Consider the following 7,707-nt stretch of genomic DNA (forward strand, 5'->3'; position numbering starts at 1 on the left):
TTTTTAACTATGCATTGTACAGGGTCAGCCGAGCTTTTTCCTCCAGGAGGAGCTGTTAATCTCCATTTAGTGAATAAACCCCAAAAAGCATTAAAATGCCTCGCCGGCATTTAATGCTTTTCTCAAAAGGCTTAATGGCATAAAAGCAACATAGCCCTTTTTAAGAAGGTTTTTCTGTTAAAACGAGAGAGAATTTCACCTATCAGTGCCTTCTTTTGTGTCATGAATTGCACATTTCCAGACAAAAGAGAGAATGGAACCAGAATTAGTCGAGTTTGGGCATTTAGCAGTAGGAGGCGTGATACTTTGAATGCTATTTTTTAAAATATTATGTTCATCAAAGTGGGAAGGCTGACTTTAAGGTTATCTGGTAGATGATTTACATTGTATTTCTGTTATTATACCAAATAATTCATTCTTGTCAGACTGTTGGCACTTGGCCTTGATTTTATTTCTGTTACGCTTTCCTATAAAATCCTTGCCATCGCCTTATAATTGTTTAAAGATTCGTTCTGGACTCGTCAAGGTACAAGCTGTCAAAAGCAGTATGTTGAGACAAGGATCACTTTAAGAATATGAAAGTGCCTTTTTGTAAATAAGGATCGTTGTATGTGCCTGTACCTTTTCTGAAAAAAACATGCAATTCTCAGATCTATAACTATGTACACACATAGGGGGCAACATGTATGTGTCATTAAACTATGGCATTCTATCCTGTACCCATGTAAATGTAATTTATTTGGCTATAAGTGAGGTTATGGCTTGGCATATATTATACCATTGCAGAAAAGCAATGACATGGGGGTCACGGTTTTAGCAACGTCCAACATGACTCTCACTATTGGTGACTTTTAACATGGCGTTTAAAAAACAGATGTTCCACCTCATTAAAGTTTGATATGTACTATGTGGCTGTTGACCTTAATCTAGATTGTTTTGAGCAGTAAATGAGAAAAGTACAAATACCAGGTACTTGTGTAACCCCGTGGTATACGGTTTTGCCATCGGGCTGGTTTTTAGATCATAAACTAAGACGACTTAAACGTATTTTGGAATGAAGAACGTTATTCAATGAATTGGGCAGCTCACAGCTCCCTGCCCAGCTCTCGTCTGATCTCGGATCCCTCACCCCAGCTCTTCCAGGCATATTAACATCAAATGATCCGCTGGCATATTCGCCTAGGTCCTAGGGGTAAAGAAAAACAAACCGGTGTTTATGTAAATCTTAACTTACCTTTATAGATTCACGAGGAACGCCAGCCTGGGTATTTAACTAATTTAAGAATAGCCCAATTTATATGTAATACACACCACTCACCTGTTTTTTGTGTAGAATATGCATGTGTTAACGAAGAACACAAACCCTGACTACTTAATTTCCATGGATGTTCCACCCAGAAGTCATGAAGTAGCATGTGAGCAAACACAGGTTACCAGGTGCATAAAAATCTGATATATAAATATTTTTAAAAGCACACATGCCTTTTCTTTTACATAGGATTGACAGGCACCAACAAGCCTTTACCCATACCATCATCCCTTTATATTTGTTTACGGCTGTCAACATAAAATATGACTTACACAAGATCAAATTCCCAGCGCTCAAATCCAAATCTACAAACACATAGTTGCCTCTCATTAAGAGGCGTGTCATATTTAATAGACATACATATAGTATGCGTATATAAAATGTCTGTATATTGTTTTTCTCTAGTGTACGATCAAAGTCCTTGCTTACAACAACCTACAACAACACGAATTAAAATGAACCCGCAACTCTTACGATCTGCGGCAAGGAACTGATTTTCCGCATCATTGCCCAAGTTGTAGTCATTGTTCATTTCCTTACTTTGTGCTCAAAGCAATATTTTAGCATACGTTAATTTCATGCTTGTTTTGTTGCTAATGTAACTGGTAACTTTTGCTTGTGTTTTAGCAGCATCCAAAAGTTATTCACCAGCAAAGTGCCTCTCTAACCCGCTCATTCTCCATAACCAGTAAGCAATCCCTAGTCATCTAAGGAAATGATCTGTGTTGCTTGCTGTGTTACACCCACTAAACCTCTGAAGGCTACTCACTACAATGTATTGATCCATGATATGACCTATCACTCTGTTTTGGTGGCTACTTTCTTGTTACAAAAGGAATGCATGTAATGCCAATGCATTATTTACTCCGGTGAAGCTAGTGTAACCTCAGTCTGTTAACAGGTAGGGTTTTCATGACAACTGCAGCAACCACAATCAACTTGTGCTGATTTCCTAGGTAGACCATAGTATGTCCAAGTATAGATGCTCCTCACATGTTACAAAGGCTTCAAGGAGTACACGCAATCCAAATGGTAGAGGACTTCTCATCTCAGAAGCTGAAATCGGACACACCAAGAAAATGGGCAACACGAGCACCACTTTGGTAGCCTACTCTTTGCTGGTATTTCGAGGTGTGCCCTCCAGTACCGTCTCCAAGCTCGATGCAGCAGTCCATTAGACTGAGCTCACTGCCTGCCCCAACTTCCTTCACAAGTTGCTGCCCAGCAAAAGGGCTGAAGTAGGGAATTACGTTTGATGCCATTAGGACAAGATTGGCATAAAAAGTATTGTATGTTTACATCGTACGACGACAAAAATTACATTTTAAAAAACTTGCACGCTACAAATGCTTTACTGTAAGCGTGATCTCGCTAACTGTTTTGATTCCCCGCCAAAGGGTTGTCCGGAAGTGTCTTGAGGTTTCCATCCTCCCTGCTTAAAAAAAGTCTGGTTCGTCTCACCAGTCAATGCATGTATTTTGTGGCCTTGGTGGATACGGAGTTAATACTGAAATAGGTTCCGCTGCAGTAACGAAAATGAAATCCAGTGCTGGTTTTATTTCTTTTTGTTCGTTATCTGCACACATTGTTGTAAACCATGTGATATTTGGGTAACGTTTCCCGTTCAAACACCACAGTAAGTTGATTCTTTATGGCAATGATAATGAACTTCATTCCTTCATAGACTTTCATTAGTCATTGTTTGTGTGATTAAGACTGAGTCATTCTATTTTTTAACCACAAGCCATATGTTAAGGGGCCAGGGTCTTTGTCTAGTCCATTGGACAAAGATACCAGAGCTAACCACGTACAAATAGCCTAAAAACATGATATAATGCAAACACTATAATTCTTTTAACCCCTAGAGTGCCAGCTACATAGGCGACTACTTTTCTGTAGTGTAGTGGGGCCGCCCATTGTCCAACCTGCAGTCTTCTCCTACCTTACTCTTCAACTGCAAAACTCTGTTTAGGGACAAGACCAATCTCTGAGTGAAAATATATAAATATATAATCACTGACGTAACCCCATATAGCTGTTCCCTTACCATACTGGTAGAAAACCCTGATCCCTGCTAGAATACTGGGACCACTGGACGTGACTGTACAGATGCGCACTCGCCAAAAAAAAGTAAAATAAAAAAAGTATATTATAAAAAATGGTCTAATCAGCTTTTCGGATCCCCAACCAAAATATTGATGAGAGTGATGGGAGTTGTAGCCAAGAAAGTGTTTGAACCAGGGCTACAAAAAGGTGGCCACGCTCCAGGATGTGTATTTACTACCAACAATTTTTTCTAAGCGTGGTTATGTATGGGAATGTACAACCAATTATTTAATAAGGGGGGGGTCTAAGCTTTTACGTTTTAAATTTTGTTTTATGCAGATATAAAAGGGGGAATTGTGGATTCAGGTTTTTCCACTCTATATCATCTTACCTGTATTCCTTAAACAAGGTAATCTATGAACATCTTAAACAATTAGCTTAAAAATAGGATAACTGGCCTGGCACCCAAGGGTTAAAAAAAGAAAGACGCAGAATTTTTTTTTTTTGAAAATGTACTTTTTCATCAGTGATAAAACAAACTGGTGGAAGTTCCCCTTTAACTGGAAATCAGGCTTAGTGCAGTCAAAGCGTATGACTTACCGAAGATCACATGCTGCTATAAATTTAGTTAGAAATCCATGCAATAAAATGACCAGAAGGCAAATAGTGAAAATATGACCTGTCATGCATGAAATGAAGGAAATTAATTTTCACCACGTTCAAAGTCAAGAACTTACAGGTAGTTGAGCAGAATATTTAAGGACCAGCAGCATTTGTTAAAAAAAAGCCATTTGCTGGGATTGATGCCTACTGTTGACGGTGAACTGATGGAGCATGACCCGTGCTGAGAGCATTATGCAGAATAGAGCAATGTACTGTATATATTTAGCCTGCTATGATTATTACACTTACACAGTATTTCATAAGTACGCTTCTACTCAGCGATGATGTCAGAGATATGACAACATAGCCAGCACTCTGTATTGAAGATGGTGGCCTCAGGTGGTGCCTGGTGCTGCTGCCCTGGGTCAGGACTAGGTCAATTTTTGTAGCGAAAAAGGTGAACGTTTCAACTTTACTCCACATTATAAAGGATCGACCCCAGCGACCTTCTCCTGCATAATGGATGTTAACTAATGATAGATTTTTATTAATTTCACAAGGCTCACTGGAGCTGGTCCTTTACGATGCATAATATAGTCTGGGATCAATTGTTCAGCTCTGCAGCACAAAACTCCTAAATACTTCCCAATACAGCCCCTTAAAAGACTAGTGGTATTAAAGACCCCCAGTCTCGGCCAGACAAGCTGCACCACCCACCCCGCCATCTTTGCTGCGAAGTGCATGGTGCAGTGGAGACTTGGCCAGGCACAATGCCCCATTATGTAAATAGGTTGGTTGTGGAGATCAGAGATGTCCCTTGTAACTGCCCCCATTGAACAGTAGAACACCAGGGAACATAACCACCCTGGTCTGCCCTCAGATGGTAGAAGGGCTGCCAGCCTTCCTTGGACCTGTCACGCTAGAATACGCTGCCGTCATCATGCTCTCACATTCTAGGTAAACCTCAGCATTTTGAGATCTTCAGGACATGATATTGACTAGATAATGCTGGCCCTGCCACATGTTGTGTCTAATCTCAGCTTCTATGCAGTTGACGTTTAATATAGATTTTAAAACAATTACATTGACTTATGACTTATTTCCCTTTCTCACTTCTTCTGCTCATACCTTACACATACCGTCATCATCATAATTATTAAACACATTCAGTGTGTAGGAAGGAGAGAAGCACCACGTTAGGTTCCTTTTCACAAGGACCCAGGTGAGGTGCAGCTGCGCTTTCCCATTACGCATACCGCTGCCACCCGACCGCGGCTTTTGTTAGATATGTGCCCAAAGTGTTCTGAATGTTTACAGAACTGTTTGAATTGCTTTCTTGTTACTAATCAAAAGAACAAAGGTGAAGCATAGAATGGGTGCTCCCATTTGTCATGCTGTCGTGACAGACTGACAGACGTTAAAGGTGCACTCCAGCTATCGACTTAGATTTTAGATTTTTCTGCATACAAATGTGTACAAAGATTTTTCTTCTGACAGGTGATGTGTTCTATCGAAGTATGGGCTGATCACATTGAAAGCACTGATCACAGCCCGGGCTGGGGTAATTTTGTGTTGTAAGCTTCTAGCTGAAAGGATGTTCTTACCTATATCTTACCTTAAGAAAGAGGAATGGTGGTTGAGATCATATAGAACAGGTAGTATTTGAATGGTTATGGTGTCTAGTTTGAATCATAAGATGTGATGAGTGCATGTGTGAGTTTCTCGGCATCATAAGAGCTGTAGTTCCATATTCCACATATGGGTTTGTAAGCATTGGGGGGGGGTCATAATTCCGCATTCCACATATGGGTTTCTGAGCATTATGGGAGTTGTAGAGCTTTATTTTGTAAACCTCCAATGTAGGTGGATATGTCAGATGAGGGGATTCTGCTTTACCTGTGTTCTGAGACAGGCCCACATTTCTGCACAGGTGGGGGCTGACAACCAACTGGGAACCTGTCTGTACACTTGTTCCAAGAATTCATACCATATGCATCCCATACTCCCACTTACTACTCAGCTGTTTTTATTATAAAGGATATTACTGCCACTTACGGAGTGAACATAATACTGCAAACAAATAAGGTTACTTCACGCATCTACCCCTCTGATGAAGCCGAATGGCGAAACGCATTAGGGTATCTGTCATGAATTGTCGTGTATAATTTTTTAACACTGTATAACATGTTTTTACGTGTTTTATACATATTTTATTATATTTATTGTAAATAAAATTAAAGTGCTTGTAACTTGAATCTGTACATGGCGCTACCACCTATCATACCAATTGCCACAATAACAATCGAGGAGCACCTGGGAACAGCTCTAAATTTGGTATTTTAGCAGCCCCTTTTTTCCCTTTCTTGCTCCTGCTTGTCTTTCTCCTTTTATAATCTAAATGCCCCCCAACTCTACCCCTGGCACAGGCCTACACATGCTATCTCATCAATAAGCCTTACAGATTACTGTATTTATCGGCGTATAACACGCACTTTTGATAATTAAAATAAGAAGAGAAACCCTACCTGCATGTTATACGCCGATGAAAAATTTGCAGCCACGTCTCCCTCGCTTCCGGTCCGGGCGGGGGTGCGTGTTATACCCCGGTGCGTGGTATGCGCCGATAAATACGGTAAATGTTTTTTTTTTTTTTTGTCTCCATGAATCCTGAGACACGTGCTTCACTCATCGATGAAAAAAGTGAACCAGGGTAGGGCCACAGTGGATACTAGGCCCCCACCCTTCACTTTCTGGGCCTGCACTCCCCACATGGGGCTATGTAGCCCCTTCCCTGGTGGAAACCAGAGAGAGACAGATCTTTTAGGGCCCCAAAGAGATGGCCCGCTGAAGTCTTCAAGGAAGAGAGGCTGCCAAAAGCTGAATCTTCAGGAACCATGGGACAGGGCAATTTTAGTGAGAGGTAATAAATGAAAAATATGCAAAATTTAGGGTCCGGAGTGCAAATGGTGCATTACCCAATTCAGACAACAATATGTGTAATAAATAAAAGTGTCCCGGCACTACCACACACGTGCCGAAAGCCCTAGGGGCTCCTTTACATCCTTTTGGCTTCGTAATCCCCACTCGACCTTGAGACCAGAGGACTAAGCGTTCCTTCTCTCACAGGTACTCGCTTGATCTTAGCCAAAAGGCAGAGAAGCGAAATGTTATCAGATCAATAGCTACGATCAATATATATATAGAAAACTACACATTCAATTACATGACTCCTCACCAAATCTCTGCGTGTAGACCATGCGTGACCATTTACCAAGAGTTAAATGGTAAGTATAGAGCATTAATGGGTAGTTGACAGCCTTGGGTCCTCCACCAAGCTGTTATTAGGGACCTTTCTAGTGATGACCCAGTTACAGAATTACAATTCGTATTTAACTGTGGGATGTGAATAAAAGAATTAGTGTTTCAGGTTTAGCTGGAAAGCCTATCATTAGAGTTCCGAAAGATGAGTTACTACCACCATGAGGCACTACGGGCTTTCCACAGCTCGAAATATTGTCTTCAAGTTATATACATGGAGAGTTTTTATGTAACTTTGTGTAAAAGTTAAGTTTTAATGTAAGGTTTAAGTTATCTTTTTAATTTCGTAGCCTTTCTCTAGTTGATCGTTATTTTAATTGTAACCAATTAAACAAATTAATGTAGAGGCTTGGTTCCTTTGTGTCTGCTGCTTGGTAGCTTAGAGAATGCAAGCAGTGATCAGCAGCACGTGCTGATATTATACCCTCTTA

This window comes from Spea bombifrons, chromosome 2, assembly GCF_027358695.1.
Source record: "Spea bombifrons isolate aSpeBom1 chromosome 2, aSpeBom1.2.pri, whole genome shotgun sequence".
In the NCBI taxonomy this organism is placed as follows: Eukaryota; Metazoa; Chordata; class Amphibia; order Anura; family Pelobatidae; genus Spea; species Spea bombifrons.